General features: G+C 37.6%; 1 protein-coding gene across 8 annotated transcripts in view; it reads left to right on the top strand.

Annotated features, from left to right (window-relative positions):
* Window positions 1–17,857, top strand: part of St18 (ST18 C2H2C-type zinc finger transcription factor) — a 331,712-nt gene that overhangs the window by 195,978 nt on the left and 117,877 nt on the right. For 2 of the 8 annotated variants that reach the window (XM_063287208.1, XM_008763490.4), the window contains exons 1-2: window positions 10,024–10,083; window positions 17,426–17,503. The exons of 2 other annotated variants lie outside the window; for them this stretch is intronic. The gene's annotated coding sequence lies outside the window, so the exon portion shown is untranslated. 8 annotated transcript variants of the gene reach the window in all.

Here is a 17,857-nt window from a genome sequence, read left to right as displayed (position 1 = left end):
AATATCTGTACCTGGTGGAAGTTTGTGCCCATCTCTGGCATTCCTTTAACTCTAGTTGAAGTCTGAGGTGACAAATAAGACCTGTGTGCCAGAAACTCTTACAGCCACTAGGCCTCTGAAGTATCCATAGTTTAGACCTTTGACAAGTCATGTTCATTCTGTTCTTCCTCTTGAAGTCCATTTTAGTAGTAAGTATGTGAAATCGGGCTGGATAGAAGTGTGCTGTTTATTGTTTCTTTTGTAGAGAACATGGTTTTACTTTCCAGTACACATATAATGGCTCACGACCATCTGTAAGTCCAGTTCCAGAGAATCAAATATCTCTTTTGTTCATAGGCAGAACATGCCTATGGTGCACACACATACATGCAGGCAAAACACTCAGACACAAAAATAAAAATCTTAAACACAGTATTGTGAGAAAGGCAGAGAAAATTTGGCCCCACCTAGTTTGCCTTACAGCCTACTGCTGTTAAGTGATCTTCAGATCTGTTGCTGATTTGCCTTATAGCCTACTGATGCTAAGTGATCTTCAGATCTGTTGCTGACTTGCCTGACAGCCTACTGATGCTAAGTGATCTTAAGTGATGTTAAGTGATCCTTACAGCCTACTGATGCTAAGTGATCTTCAGATCTGTTGCTACTCTTGTTTTGGCTCATCTCTGCCTCACACATTACATTTGTTTGCCTCAATTACAGAATCCAAAATTAAGGTACAATGCATGGTCTAAGTTTATGTAGTGTTTGCTTCTAAAGTTGAATCCCCATTTCTTTTTATTCAATATGTTAGGAGACCAATCTCTTTAAACAAACATTTGCTTATCTAATATAAGCATCAGTTTCTTTTTGGTACTGGTAAGACTACAACATATATTTCCTAACTTTTTTGATATGTAACTTTATAGAAAGCAAGTGACTATATAAGTATTGTATGAATATTTGATATTAGTAGTTTAAATAAGATTATTATCCAGAAAAGATTGTACTATTTACTTATAAGTTATTATGACATGATAGTAACACCACAATAGCCTCATACTCTTAATTTATGACATCTCAACATCATAGTTTATAGAATGAACCATAAAGTAGACTAGATTCACCTGTGTGTATGTACATATGTCTCTAAATATTTAAAGATATCAGGTTAAAGACATCAAGGTTCTTATAAATTAGATAATTATAAACAGCTAAAAGGTCAACAGAAGTTTTAAGTATGCAGAATGCTGACAATATTAAATGCTAGGGAAGGTGTCAAACAACCAGTTCCTACAGCATAGTCAGCTTAGGATATGGTTTGGCAGTTTCTTATGAAATTAAACATACTTTTTACCCTATGATCTGCCCATCACATTACTTGGAATTTACTTAAAGACACTAAAACATGTGCACACACACAGCATTCTGACAGGGTTGTTTGTTTGTTTGTTTATACGTAACAGTTCTATTCATCATTGCTAAAACTTAGAAGGAACCAAAATGTGGATGGATATGCAGCAAACTGGTAATCCTGACACTGACATTCTTCCCTACTAAAAGGAAATAAGCCATCATGACGTGGAGGAAGTAGGCGCATATTACTATGTGAAAGATGCCAATTGAAAAGGCTTCCATACTTTGTGATTCCACGTAAATGACCTTCTAGGAAAGGCAAAGCTCAGAAGCAATAAAAATATTAGTGTTTGTCGGGGTTTACAAGGTTGTAAGGGATGATTAAGTGGGACACAGGTTATTTTAGGGCTGTGAAACTACAGTTTGACACTAGTGTGGTAGATGCACGCCTTCATACATTTGCCAAGATTATGGAATGTACAATACCATGGTGTACACAAATATGAACTGTGCAAACAACTGATAGCCTGTGTCCATGAAGGCTCAATAGTTGCAAAGTGGGTGTTACACTGGTGGGAACATTTGGATATGTATGGGGGAAATTGTGCACAGTAGGGCAGGAAGTATGTGGCAAATCTCCACATCTTCTCCAAATACTATGATTCAAATTTTCCAATAGTTAAGTCTCAGATGAAATTTTAAAATGATTTTTCCATTGGCACCTGAGGACATGTTACCATCTCATCTAATGTTCTCACTCTCCAACGTTTAATTATTGTTCTGATAGGGCTGAATGCGAAGATTTCCTTCTCCCATGGTAAGGGCATTGTGCATATTGGGTGCCAATGACCCAGTTAGCATTTGGACAGTGTTTTTACTGTCCTTAGTATCGGATGTTTTTAATGTTGAGGGAGTCAGATATTCTTTCTTTAAACTACTTGAACATAAATTCAATTAAAAATCTTCAGTGTCACAAGGAGTCGAATATTTTGAAGTGAACTCTAGGAAACTTCTCTTATAAAATCATTTATCTTTTACCAGATATTAGATTTCATATGGAGGGGAAAATATTAATATTAAGTTTGCTGTTTTAAGCTCAGTGATAGAATGGCTTCCTTTGATTGGCATTTGAGTCTATGCCATTGCATATATTCTCTTAAATTCATGCGTGTCAAGTAATGTCATGGCTTGCCTCAGTGTGGGGCAGTTGCAAGCCTCACCACTCAGTTGGCCATGGGATTATGAAGGGAAACATTTGCCACTAAAATACACATGTTGTAAATCATTGTTTTGTGAGTAGTATATTTTTAGCAAATTCTATTTCAGTGGTTTTGTGGATTTATTGGATGGCAAATCTACTGTAAGTTTAGCGACATTTATATTTGGCATGCTTTTTCTGCACTACATGAAATACTTTTATCTTCTTGGTTATCCACCTGAGAGATAATCTAAAAGGCAGAGCTGTAGTTACCTCCTTATGTGAGGGGAAAACCTGTTTGAATCTTTTCTGCCACAGTTGTATTGTGCTTTCCTCTTGTCAGACTCCCTGCCTGGGTATGTGTAGGATATGGAAACCAGTGCCTTCTTTAAACTGCTAGTTGTGGCAATCTAAAATAGACAACAGACAACACGTGCTGAACTGTGTGCAGAACCAAGATGAGCATTGAATTATGGGACACAGTCACATCCAAGACACCCTCAATTATACCATTTCTTATCCTTGCCTCAATTCCTGGGAGTTGTTCCAATATAGCCTCTGGTCATGTTCTCTGTTCAGCAAAGTGTAAGGAAAACATTGTGTGATCTCTCGAATCACGATGCCTGCTTTACAGTGTTAGAATAGTTTATTTAGATGATTTGTCTTTTTCTCGCCTCTTTAAAAGTCAGCATCAAGCATGCAGAGCACTGTTTTGTCCTCACTTCCATCCCTGGATAGTCAGTGTTGGCCAACAGGCTTGCCCGCTTTGCTCAAGCTGCCTTGATGCTGCCCTTTCTCATCCATCCTGCCTTCACTGTTGTTCCAAATGCTAACGATTCAGCTGTGGAGACACTTATTGAAAACACATTAATGAAACTAGTACAAACTGCAGAGAACTGTCTGTGAGACTGTGTGGCCTGTCAAATTATGGCTAGAAGGCAACCTGAACTCAAATTACCTAGGAAATGCATAGAAAATGTGGTAATTTTCCTAAATGGTATCATAGCAGGCCCATGTAGTCTCTGAAGACAGGAGAAAGCTAACTTAACATCTCTTTCTCTGTCTCCCTCTCTCCCTCCCTCTCTCTCTCTCTCTCTCTCTCTCTCTCTCTCTCTCTCTCTCTGGTTGTGGGTATAGGTGTGGGGGTGTGTGAGTGTGTGAGTATGTGTATGTATATATGATTTTTTTAAAAAAGGTACCATACAGAGAAACGAGAAAGTAAGGTCCTGAATTGTCCATATAGCCTCACTCCTACCCAGAGCTAGACTTTAAGTTATGGGAAAGTAATGCAGAAAAGTGTTGATGGATGGGCAGAGGAATATCACTTGGTGTTCCTTTTAGATCATCCCCCATCCATGATCCAAAGCCATGCACAAAAAGGATAAAGAGGACTCAGAATCCAGGTTTTATGCTGCTGTAATGCCACATGCCTTATGGTAAATGTGGACAAAGCTGGTGGCGTGAGTGACTAGGTATCAGCAATGCATTGACCATATGCAAGTTAGTTGCTTGATCAAAGATAAAAGCTTGATTTATATGATATCAGTGCCATATTGAAGATAGAAATAAATGTAAGACATATAGATGCATGCATAGATTCATATGTTTGAACAAATTCATGAACTGGTACTCAAGATCCTCTGTAAATATTTTATTACTTACTTCAATATAAATATGCCTTAGTATTTAAATGCCTCCAGAAAAATCATCTGAGAAAATAAAAGAATTTAAAACATCTCCTCAATGTTATTATATCAAATCAAACTTTACACTATTGTCTGATAACACTTTGACCGTCTTGTAGAAGATGATTTGAGGCAACATTAGAAATATTGTTACTGCTAACAATGTCTCCTTAAAATATGAAATGATAAGGGAAAATAATTCACTGAAGTATTTTCTCATAATCATCAGCTCGTAGACGTTTTCACTGGGCGACATGAGGATGCAGGTAAGGATGACTGCCACAGTATTGTGTCGAAACTGGAACATGGACTTTGAAGGCAGGGCCTCAACTTGAATACTAATTGGAAACTTTACTCCTAATGGCGGGAGGCCCTTGGGAAACAGGCTTTAGTACCTCCATTCACAAAAAAAAATCTGTGCAAACCTCAGAACAGTGTCTGCCATAAGAGTAACACTAAAAGTCAGTGCTAGTGAGTTTAGCTGTTGACAATATAGTCACCGCCTTTCCCGCCATCTTCCTTGTTGGAATCATAGGCTCTTAAATGTGCCTTCATGCAACATACCTCATCTCTGTCACTATCAAAATGTTGTTTGATTTTATGCTTTTCCTAATATATTATTAAATTGTGCTATATCATGGTGGATATAAATATCAATACTTTTATATATAGATCCAGGAAATCTCTGGAGTTCTGTATGGAACTTAAGTAATAAAAATGTGAACAGGGTGAGCAGTGTCATTGCATCTTGAGTGTAAACTTAGGTGTGCGGTCTACACTCAGGGTACATAAACTGTGATTTCCTCAAGGATGCTCTGAGCCGCACGCCTCCCAAACCTGTAGAGAGTGAACCCCCTGTGTCCGACCATTCCAGCTGCATCTCAGCAGGCTTCAGAGGGACACAAAGGGATGAACTCTGGCCAACACCATCACAGAAAACACCCCAGGCATTTTTGAAATTTAAAAGAGCAGGGGAAGGATTTCAGTTTTTGTCTCCTTAGGGCTTACTCCAGCGCTGTGCCAGGTATCTGTTAGCTTTTGAGTTAAAAATGCTTTTAAATTGAACTTTAGTGTAGGCTTTGATTTTTTTTCAAACCCTACTTTTAATACAGGTTTTTCAATGCTTTAACCTCCCTTTTAGCCTACCACCCACCAAAGGCAGTGGAAAAGAAAGGTTATTAGGACATGTGGGAAGTGGACCTATTTAGAAATAGTTCTTTGGAGCAAGTCCAATATGCTTTGTCAGGATATATACCAGCAGTCCACTTCAGTAGTTTCAGGATAGCAAACACGAATCAGCAGTGGTGGCACAACCCAGCAGAAACAGCCAGGCCTCCACTGAGTTGGCCAAGTCAGCAGAAGCCACCAGGATCATCAGGAGGACCAGGAGAAGTTCTCTGCCTTGCCTGTCCTAGCAAAGAGCAGCACAGATGAAGATGCAGGCCTGACGAGCATCACAAAGCTATGCAGCCTCCCCCACCTGTCCATTGGGTCCTGTTTATTCTCCCTTCAAACGTCATGTGTCTTCCCACAGGTCTTTCCTTAGCAAAACACTATGTGAGTTTATATCAGCTGACATCACTCTGACAATCAGCCTGAGTCTGCAGAAGCATCACAAAGTCACCAGAACACCACCAGACGTTTTTTTGGTGCCTTTCTTTCTCCAAAGTCATGACAAATGATTACCACTAAGGAGTAGCAAGGCATGCCAATACCATCGAGCATTGCCCACTGTCTGTTGGGGCCTTCTTAACAACATGCAACCTTTCACATGTTTGTTTTAGCAAAACATCCTTTACCTGTGTCTGCTTCAGGGAAATACTCCTTCATGTCTGCTCCAGCAAAACACCATCCAGCACAACTAACTTTCCAAAGAAGCCATAAGTTTCCATGTCACTTTAGAAATCCACAGATTAGGTAACATCATGGGTGGTGGTGAAAGACTGAAGTACATCCTCCCTAAAATCAGAAACAAAATGGTGTCTGCTCTTGCCAGTCCCATGCTGGAGGGCCTGCACAGGGCAGTTCCACAAGAAAGTAAAATAAAATTCATCTTCTCATAAGGCACTAGTAAAAGTCTTCTATTTGTAGGAAGATGAGCTTTTATATAGATTTATACTTAGTCAAAAAATTCACCAAAAATGGTCTTTGAGCTAAAAAGTTTAATGAGATAGCAATTCACAAAGTCAAAGTGCAAAAGTAAGTTGTATTTCTACATAGGAACAAGTAAAAACCAGACATGAAGGTGAACACTTAGTCCATTTTCAGAAAGGTCCAAAAGAGTTTGATACACAGGAACAAACAAGCTAGGTAAAAGCTTACTTTTAAGTACTACGAACACTTCTGAAAGCAGTCATGTTCTCCCTGCATAGCCTGGCAGGCATGCTGTGTAACACTGCAGAGAGATCTGAAGGTCCTGTGTGTTCCTTACCCAAACCCAGATGATTTTCAAATTTAGGTGAAACTTGTGAGAGACCTACAATTACAAAAACCATCTTGAAAAAGAGTAACAACTTTGGATAATTCATGCTTCTCATTCTAAACATACTAAAAAGCTAATATGATTAAACGTGGTACTGGGATAAAAGTTGGCACAAATTTATGAGGTATAATTGAGAGTCCAGATATAAATCCTAATGCATATGATCAATTGGATTCAGTAACGCTAATAAGAGAATTCATAAGAAAAAAACATTGTTTCCTACACATGATATTGGGATAAGTAGACCCCCTACCTCATGCCATGTACAAAATAATGGCTCAAAATGAATACCAGATCAAAATGAAACAGCAAAAAAATATAGAACTCTTAAAGAGGAAACATAGAAGTAATTGTTATCAACCTGAACTTGATGATAGTTTTTAGATGTCACATCAAAAAACAAGTGAACAAAGAAACATCAACAAATTGAACTTCACCCAAACTAGCAACCTTTGTTTTCAAAGGAAAACATCAAGGATGTGAAAAGAAACCCACACAGTGGGAGAAAAAAACTGGTGAATTTTCTACCTAATAAGAAACGTGTATCAAAACACATATATAAAGAATTTGTATAATCCAATAATAAAAAGAAAACATTATGATTTTAAAAATCAGAAAACTATCTGACTAGACAGCTTTAAAACCCAGTGTATGGAGGACTGGCAAGAACATGAAAAGATACTCAGTCATCAGGCATTATAGAATGCAAAATAAAACCGTACAAGACAGCACTCTGCATCCATTAAGAGCTCCCCCATAGACAAGCCAGCTAACAGAAAGTATTGGTAAGGTGTTGATATGTGGAACTCTCTTATACTGTTAGCAACTATGAATCATGACTTGTGACACTTTGAAACAATTCTTTATTGCCTCAGATAGCAATGGGAATTACTAAATGATCTTACTGGTCTACTCCTAGGAACACATACAAGAGAAATGAGAACAAATTTTATCATGTGGTAAGTAGAAAATGTAGTATATTCAAATAGTAAAATATTAATCCATATTAAAATTAATAAACAACTAATACGTAAAACAAGGGCATAGAGCTTAAACATAACTACCAAAGTGATATTGATCAATAGTAAAGAATAAAATAATAATTTTATGATCTTAGTATTTCAAAAATTTAGTAGATGAAGGTTGGTGTGATCCTGAGGGAGAAAATTGGGGGGCAAAGAGTGAGTGACAGCTGTTAGGTATGGCAAATCTCTTGAGGGTGATGAAAATATCTTGCATTGTAATTATTATGGCTGAATTGTGATTAAACTAAATAAACAATAAGATATATTTCATACCTTAATGAGGTTATTCTTTTTAATTCCTGATGCGACGTGACTTTGTTCAGTCATGTAATGTCTATTGGTGTTACCTAATTTGGTCAGGTCACTGAATTTTGCTAGAAATTCTCCTTGCTGTGTTATACCTGAGTATCACCCTGTGTGTCATGTGATGTTTTCTGTACATTCCCAGGGTGGGAAGTTTTGCATTGGAAAGGTACTCACCTTGGACTGTTGTCTTTAAACAGCACAGTGAAATTGTGCACTGAGCAACTGAATGTGTCAAGCACCAAATGTGTCACAGAATACCAATGAACTGATGCTGAATGTCACTTTAGAAAAGGAGGCAGATCTCAGAGCACCTGCCTACAGCCTTGTGGGGAATGTAACTACTCTAAAAGTTAGATTGTCAAGTATTTCTCTATGTGATATAGACCTATCTCTATGTGATATGTGACCAGCTTTTGTGACTAGCATGTTTTTTTTTCTAAAACAGAATTGTGGATTCTAATATTGTAAGTGTGGCAGCAGGTGTCCTTAGGGGAGAGTGGACTCCCAGGGAATGGGGCCCAGGACTGTGTCTGAGGTTTGTTGAGTTGTAAAATATGAAGTTTCAGGACTTTTTTCTCACTTTTTTCAGCTACCCTCATCCAGGGTCCACATTCCTTATTAAATGTCTGTCTTTAAAGTAAGAGCAGAGTCTAGTTTTCCTCTGCTAGATATCTCCATAGTGCCTTTTCTTAAAAGCAATGCAAAAGGTAAACTCTGGCTTCAAAGGTTTTGATTGTGGTTCAGCCCTTTAAAGAAAAGGATGGTTTTATTAGTCAACATGAAATGGTGTAAGAAATACTTTTTAAAGTTTCCAGGATAATATTTTGATCTCTTCCATTTCCTTTAATCCTGTGTGTTCTTGAAATGGCCCCAGTGGACCTGGCAGTTTGATTAGTCATTCCTTTAAAACCAAGTGGGCTTGTGGCAGATTTTGAAGAATTGATTAATTTTTTCTGAGATTTACATTTTTAAATGCAGTTAGGAATAGAAAGTCTATGGAATATTCCCTTGGAGTCCGGAATAAAAGTACCCCTGTGGGGGGAAAGAGAGCCCTAATGAGAAAGGCACAACCTGCTGCGTGAGAGATGTGTATGTTCCTGTCCAATCCTGACAGCCAGTCATGGAAACAGGCTCTGTGCCTGAACCCAGAGACTATTCTGTGTGCCACTCACAAGGAGGCTAAGCTCCACCCCAAAGTGTGGCTGCCTTTGTCATTTTAATTGGTCTGTGTTTGTGAAGTGGGGCCTCTATTTACTTATAGCTTGGGGCTTGTGTTTACCAAGCCTGGTGGAGGCCAAGTGACAGGCTCCTGCAAGCTCTCCTGCTGTATCTTGAGGCACTTTTCTTTTCAGTATTGGTGCTGTCTAATTCGTGAGCTTCTGTGAAGCAAGCGCAGGAGGGTACAAGGCCTACAGGGAGGAATTACACCTAATTACTCAAATAATTGCTAGGCTGTTGCCTTCTTAGTCACTGAAAATAATTTCCAGGTCCCTGGCTTTTATAGATAGTCTTCTAGAGGCAGGAGGACACAGCCCCCTTTTTAACTCAGCCCATTCACTCACAAAATCAGAACACTCGAGCCTGCAAAATTAATAAGCACCACTTCCATTACATATATTTTAGGTTGTTGTTGCCGTGGCGATAAAGTCAGGGACATTGAATCTCCTCTGTTGAGCCATTGTTATCATCCCTGGCCATCTGCTGCAGAGGAGTGATATTCCATCTCATTTGCATGATGACTGATATATGGGCGGTTTGGAAGGACATATGCCACAGCAATCATGTGATGAAAATTAAAGTGAAAGTTTTGGGCCCAGAGCCGAAAAAAAATCTGTGTGTGCGCATGAGGCTGTTGATGTGCAAATGTGGATCATATTGAGAAGGTCTGAATAGGGAGGTGTGACGTAAGGAGGGCTACACGCAGGTGCTTATCTCCGAGCAGTCAAAGGCACTGGATGTCATATCATGGAAACTACCTTTCAAGGCAACAGCTTTAGTGTCTCCTGTCAGCACACCAGGGAGGAGAGAAATAGTTTTGGAAACAAACACAAAAAAGTAAGTTTAAAACTTTTTATCACATTCTGTTCACCCTGATGTCTGTGAGCTCAGACAGTGAGCAAGTTTCAGGTCTTAGTTGTTAATAGTGACTTTTGTTTCTGACTGGGTGGGTGGATAGGCGGTGGGGGTCGCTTCTAAAGGGTGAAGTGCCCTTTTTTTTTTTTTGGTTTTTTTTCCCCCTGCGGTTTGCTTTGGTTTCTGTTGTGATGTACGTTTGGCATGATTTTAAATTCATTCACCACTACCCACCTCCACTTTCTCACTCTCCTTCCAAAATGGGTTATTGAGGAGTTCAGAATAAAATAGTGCAATTGTGCTTAAGCTGTGTCAGCTACTGCCTTTGTTCATATATATTTCTGAAATGCGTGAACTGGCAACAGAAAATACTTGATATGAGGCGGTACACTTTTTTCTCTGAAAAAAAAGTAAATAAAACTAAATGATGAGGTCACAAAAATTATCAGTGAGATCTCACGTCTTACAAACCTTTATTTAGAATTGAAATTTTTGCAGTGCTGAGAGTTGTTAATATAATTTTGCATTAATAGCCATTATCTAAAAAAAGGGAGGGGGTTGTGGATTCTTTGTGAAAAATCAGAAACCTGTTTTTAGTTACACATTAGATAAAAAGTTTGTGATTGATCGCTAAGATATTTAAATTCATGAGTTGGGCATATATAATACTGTATTTGAATATTTAGAGAATTGAATAAAACTAGTCTCCTTAAAAAATGATATACTTCGTCTTTGATAGATGGACATGTCAGATGACTGCTGGGAAGTTAAAGACTAATGTTTTAAAAGCTGAACAAGAGCCTTATCCTTGAACAAAATTTTACAGAAGGATGATTTCAGTGAAACATTACCAAGAGAAAACTTTTATATACTTTGATGAGTAATCCTTAGCTCATATTTTGTTGTCAAATGAAACACCTGTTAAGAATGCTTGCTTCAATGTACATTGAATAATCAAAGTTTCCTGTAGGCGTGTTCTGATCTTTTCTTTCAGTTTCAAAGCACACAGCAGTTAATAGGCAAAGTGTATAATGTAACGGCTCTAGTCTAGTTTTCTTTTTAGGAAGTATGTCAAAAAAGGTTGTGTGACATCGCCTTATAGATTAATTGACACTATATAATCCAATGAGCTAAGAAGAAATTTTGATGGAGAAGTATTTGATATAATTCTGTATTCTGTCCTTAGCATGAGGAAATGTTTTTCAGGATATAAATCCAGAATAAAAAATAGGATTGAAATTAGACTTTCCCTAACTTTTAACATTTTTCTTTGCTAATATCACCAGCACAATATCCTAGTTTTATCTGTAACTTAAGATTATCCTTGATCTCTTTTTTTCTCATTCTAAATATTCAATTACTCAGTGGCAATTATTATGTGGCCTTCTTGGCTTACTACAATATTAAATTAATATAGATTTCTTATGCCAAATTAGCGGAAATCACTGTTGCCCACAAGAGCAATTCTCTCTTCTCTTAGTCATATTTATGTTACAGCAGGAGCATCAGAGGCCTTACTATTTTAAACTTGCATACACTGTGTCCTGGAGCACATGGGGTTTGCATCTGAAACCTGTAACGTACATTGGAACCTTTCTCAAGAGTCTAAATCAGTTAGGGTTAAATGACAGTCTTTACAGTGACCGCCATCCTTCTGCTATCATCCCAACCAGAAAGATTTCAAAGTTCTGTGTTTCCTTGTGTGTGTTCAACTACAGGTGACAGGAAAAGACAAGGGGTATTGAGAGCTGTCCAAGGTATTGGGCTGCTGAGAAGTTAATCATAAAAATGCATTTCTCTGTGTCCGTGGAATTGATTTGTCCCTATTTCTGAAGTTAGGATTATATTGCTACTAGAGAAACAAACCTAGTGGATGTAGCATTTTTTCAGATAATGTAGAAATCTTGTGTATAATTAAATTTAAAAAAACAAAACAGTTTAAACTTTCATACATTCAACTAGTGCTCTAGTTTACATCTTTGAACTATTCAAGTAGAAATAAGCAAAATTCACAACTACCAGATATAGAGTTCTATGCCATCACCACGGAAGCCTGATGAGAACAGTCTGTGGCATACAGCGGTGTGGACAAACATATCAAAAAAAATGCAACTCACAGCAATATATTGCTCTTAAAATTATTTCTTATCCTTATGTGACCTTCCATGTCTGCTATAGAAATCCAAAAGATCATAATTGTTTGATATGAAATGCAAAAGAATAGTTAAGTTGAAAGTTTAACATCATGAAATTCAAAATCCCAAGTGGTATATAAACATTAAAAGAAACTTTGGACTGCTAATCCTAGGAAATGAGTTTTATGGATTGAATTCAACAAGGCTTCAGAAATGGTTCCATCTGCTGCCTAGCAGCTGGTGAAAGGATAAATTTAATTCATTAATTCATTTGGAAAAAAGGATCCAAGCAGTAAAGAGTTCATTGCTCATAATGCATATAGGTGGAAGCACACTGAAGTGTGGTCCTGTTGTCATTGTACATAATGAGCTACCTTGTCTTTGCCTTTTGGTAAAGGTCTTCATCATTTGAGTCAATACAATGTTGATTTTTATGACAATAGCCAATCATTTTGGATTCGTTCAATGCTATAAAACACTCAGGGAAGTTAAAAAGTCTCAGTTTTCAATCTAGGAAAGTATGGGCAATGGAAAAGAGAAGCCATCTCATATTGCATATGTGTCTATGGGAGACCGTGTGTGCATCTCTTCCTACCATATGTACACAAGCATCTAGGTTTAAACATAAATGTGTCATCGAAAAACTCCCTTCAATGACATTTATATTAGGTAGGCATTCTATTCTATTTGCAGAAATGTCCAAAAATATTTAGTATTTAACATTAACATAAATAGATTATATCTTAGATTCAAAATTTGTATCAGCTCACATATTGGAAGGTCAAATAACACACCTTTTTTCACCCACTTTGTCCTCGTAACTTGTCTAGTCTTTCCAGTCATATTCAGCAGCCTGATTTAAAAGATTGGAAAGTTGTACCTGAAGTGCTTTCCTGTCTCCTCTGTGACATTAATCATTTTGGCATAAGTATTAAAAATCTGTAAGACATGGGTATACAATTTAATTGAATATGTTATACAGGATACAGTAGTGCCATTCCATAAAAGTGTAATGGAGTTCTGATGTCTGGTTTCTCAAATCATATTCAATCAGCTTGATCAGGTACTGGAAAGTTTGTGTGGTTTATGTTTAAACTGCAATCACTTGAACAGATTTTCTTAACTGCTAACACTTTAATAAGAGCCAGGTTTCCCTTAGATACAGCTCACCTTTTCTGGCAAGGTAAATACTTCCTGGTTGCCAGTTAGTTGATCGGTGATAGAGGTAAGAGTGTCCCCACGACCAAGGCTGTTTCAATAACCAGTGTACATGTTAGCTATTTTTTTTTCTGGTTGATGATTTCAGGAATGGTGCTTGGCTTTATAACGAGGCCCACAGCTCACTGTGGTGTGTATGCTGGGTTTGCTATAAAGGTTCTGTGTGTACCCTGTGGGCTGGGTTAAGAATCAGGGTTTATGCATTTACTTGTACTGTTGCATTGTTTAGACAGCTTTGGTTTAGTTTTGATCTTTTTTTTTTTCTTTTTGCCTTTGAGGCTCTTCCACAGTGTCAGCTGCTGACTGATAGTAGGAAAACTGCCTCGTGGTGTGAATGAAAGGGACCTAGCGGTTGGTAAACAGAGATAAGGAATAAATAGAGCACAGGCAAAAGGAGATAGTTCTGTGGGGGCCCAGATTGCTGCCAGTCTGTTCAGGGGAGATGCGGAGCCTGTCCTTTTCCCAGATTAAATTAGTGTGCGAAATCTCCAGTGACCTCCTCCCCTTCTCCCCACACTCTTCAGCCAAGCTGCACAGCCTCTGCTGTAAAGTATTCATTTTACCCAGGGACACATGGACAATGGAGCTCTCCCTGATACTTATGGACAGCTGTCGTCATTCAGAGGGCTCTCAGCATTTCATTTTTCATAGGAGTTAAAAGGGCTTTTACCTTGGAAGCGAAAGGGGCAGGATCACAACTTTGCCAGTTCTGAGGCTGTTTGGGCAAGGGGTCTGACTGAGGCAGGAGTCAGCTGTGAGCAAGAAGAATCTGCACAGGGAACTGATTGGTTGTTGTTGCTGTTTTGTTGTTGTTGTTGTTGTTGCTGTTGTGTTGTTGTTGTTGTTGCTGTTGTGCTGTTGTGCTTAATATGATTAAGCTAAGACAAAAATTAAATTTCAACACTGGGTTCTTCATTAGGAGAAAATACCTTTGATTCTGAAAGTTTCATAAAATTAAGGTCATCAGTGCAAAATAGACAATTTGTATCCACCTGATCTACTTTCATTTTGCCTAAATATGCATGCATTTTATTACCTTTGAATAAGCACGGGTAAATATTAAGTCTGTGAGATACCTCAGTAGTCCCATACTTTTTATTTTTTTAGTGATTTACTGCAAATATATTCAGCATTTGACTGATTAAATAGACCTTCGGCAACCTTGAGGGTCACTGTGTAGAGTATGTACATAGAAAATGCATCAGCCCATTGTACCCTGGCAGCTAATGAGATTGGTCGTTAAGTAAATGACACAAAGCCTACAAAAAAAAAAAAAGCTTACAGCTCACTAGAGTATCACAGAGTGTCCCCGCACACCACACAACGACACAAACACTGGACTAACCTAGCCCACCCTGCTTTATTCCTCATCACTGCTTCCCTGATGTCAGCGTGAGAAGCAGAACAAAGGCTAGGAGGCAGCGGTAAGTCAGCCTGGCAATTAAGCCCTAGGGAGAAAGTGGAACAAATCTCATCCTAACCGAGGGGCCGAAAGTCCGTTTCTGGACAAGTGGGTCCAGATGAAGGGATTTTGCTGTTACTTCTAGAAATACTGCCTCAGTGGCCAGGGTTCTGATTGTGTTGTTATTGTTGTATTGTTTTGCTGTCTCACAAAAGTTTGTGAATCTTAGAAGTGCAGTGCAGCCCAAATGGCAAGTGAACATAAATGTGAGAGGTGGGTATTTGTTGGAGAAGAGGTGTGTGTGTGCGTTTCAAAACTTTCAAATGGAGGAGGCAACTTTAATTTTAGTTTGACCTCCTGCTTGTAAAGCATAAAGGAAACCGCCAAGTTCATTCTTAATGGGATAAAAAATTCCCAACCCTTAATGTGTATTTAATATCATGTATGGGATAGTCAGTGTCTTAGAAATGAGTCAATCAATCAAACACAGTAAACCAAAAAAAATAAAAGCTCTTCTTTTACCCAGATATTTCCATTTTCTCAAATCTTGAATTAAAAATTACTATAGAATGTGGTATTGGATGGGAACGGTAGTCATTTGCTTGCTCTAGTTGGAAGGGAAAAAAAATCAAAGCTATCTGACACAGAAGCAGCCCTGGCTTACTCTTTCTTTCATAAAAAAAAAATGCATTTGCAGTATTGAAGTGTAACATTGCAGGATCCTTTTAGAGAAATATGGCAGCAGAGAGTTGCCAGAAAGTCTGATTTGCCTTTCTGAAATGTCTGTCTGGCTTAGATGTTGATATTCTGAGGATGTTTAGTTCAAGAGAGAATAATTTTGTTACAAGACATTCAGGTAAATTAAATATTTTATTCTAAGAACTGTCAGCTGAGTAGGTTGCCAATGGCATGATCAACTCTTGTTGATCTCATAGAAAACATTTTAAAAGTATTGTTAGCATAGTGTTGTATTTGTAAAGAGATGTATTCATGATATCATTCGATTTTTAAAGGCACTGCATTTAATATTAGAATGGCATCTCATACTCATCTGCTCATGAATTAAAGCGACATCATGTAGAAATCCGTTTGCTAACTTACAGTTCTTGCACTGAAAATTTGTTATTTGTATAGGGATATAAAGATGGTTTGATTATTAATAATCATTAATAATCATGAGAGATTCATAGGTTCATAAAACAGTCTGAGAGATCAAAGGTTACATGCTTCTTTTTATTTTTGTCTCGAAGAACTTTTCCTGTTACAAATGTGTCCTCAGCTTTCATTTTATTTTTATTATTTAAGACTAATACATGTCTGTGCATAGAACATATTACATACTGCAATTCTGTCTGTTTTCGAAGTAGCTAGAATTTGAAGGAAGGAAATTTTATGACAAGAATTAATGTTATCTTATTGATTTCAGGTGAAATATGTGCTTTGATTTAGCTAACTCGAAAAATCATAAATGTCATCCCTTTAACATGCCTTTTATGTGAGTGGAATCACAGAAAATGAAAAGCCATCTGAAAATGGCCACACTCGCTTCCTAGAAATTTTAGTTTGGGGCAGAGTTATGCAAATAGTTTGCTCTCACAGGCAGTGTGAGGACTTCATATTTTCTCTGTCTGAACATTCTTCATCCGAATCACCTGCGTCATAATTTCTTTTTCCATAGTTGCTAATGCTTGTCCTGTTGATACAAGAGTGTACGTTTCAGAGGGCATACAGTCCTTTGGTTAACATAACTATTTCCACCCCTTCCTCACTGGTACAGCAGAGCATCAAAACTCAACTGAAGTCTCTAAGTTGCTTCTCTGCAGATAAGACTAAATAGATTTACTTAACAGAAATGTAATTTTTATTAGTCAAAGCAAATTAGGGCTGTGTTCTAATTAAAACCAGAGAGCATAGGGCATAGGTCATTACTATTAGTTTATATGAACTTATTTCTACCAGTATTGTATTTGGTGTGTGTGTGTGTGTGTGTGTGTGTGTGTGTGTGTGTGTGTGTGTGTGTCCTAGGAACTACTATTGTATTGGATGATTCCTTTCTTTAAAGAAATTTGAAGTGTTTGATTTGTGCTGAGAAAAAGGAACTTTGTTTTAAAAAACTTTTTACTTCAACTAACTAGTTAATAAATGAGGCTTAAAATTGTTTGGTCAAAAGATTTTAGCATATTCTCTAAGCAGTGTAGAGTCTTTATTACAACCAGAAATCCACTGACAGAGATAACCAACATTTCCTAAATAAAAGGCAGCTGTTATACATGGTCACGTCAGAGAATCGTGGATTTGAACCCTGGGTCTTCAGTGTGTGCTGCTGGCTGTGTTTTCTCTTTTTAAACCTCAGTTTCTTGGTCTGTTTAATGGGGATCAGTACAGTAGTAGAAAATAAATGTGATGTGCAAACTAAATAGGATGAGGTGTGTTGTGCCCCTGTGGATCATGCTTACAGTTTTGAATTTGTGCTTGAGGCTCACAAAGCAAATAATGCCACACTAAGCCACATCACAGTCAATGTTTTTCACTCCCACAGTATAGAACCTTATCCTCTCTTCACTTTCAGAGGCCCCAGTTCTGTGAGAGTCTTTGAAGGACTGTGTCAATTCCATTGTATGTGGCTGGGTGCTCATACCAATCTAAGGTAATGTGTTTAGACTGCTACATGTGTGTCAACTGTTTGCAGCCAAATTGACTTCTTATACAGTTGTTTAGTAACTTTCAAAAGAGCATATTAAAATTCTAAATTGTATTTCAATATGAACTTCCTGTAAAAAATATTTACTGATATTTAAATACATAGTAAAATATCACAAATTTAAACAATTATAGCTAAGTTTCTTAACTCTAAAGATAATAGTTTGATTTTACTCTTAATTTTTTATCAATAAGTTTAATTTCTTGTGCCATTGGAATTTATTTAGTTTTTAGCTTATACTATTTCTTTTCATTTAACCCTTAAATTAAGCATACATTTTCTTTCTTCACACTATAATTA

This window comes from Rattus norvegicus, chromosome 5 (genome assembly GCF_036323735.1).
Source record: "Rattus norvegicus strain BN/NHsdMcwi chromosome 5, GRCr8, whole genome shotgun sequence".
NCBI classification, from domain to species: Eukaryota; Metazoa; Chordata; class Mammalia; order Rodentia; family Muridae; genus Rattus; species Rattus norvegicus.
Note: the sequence above shows the minus strand (reverse complement) of the source record. Positions and strands in the feature narration are given on the sequence as shown.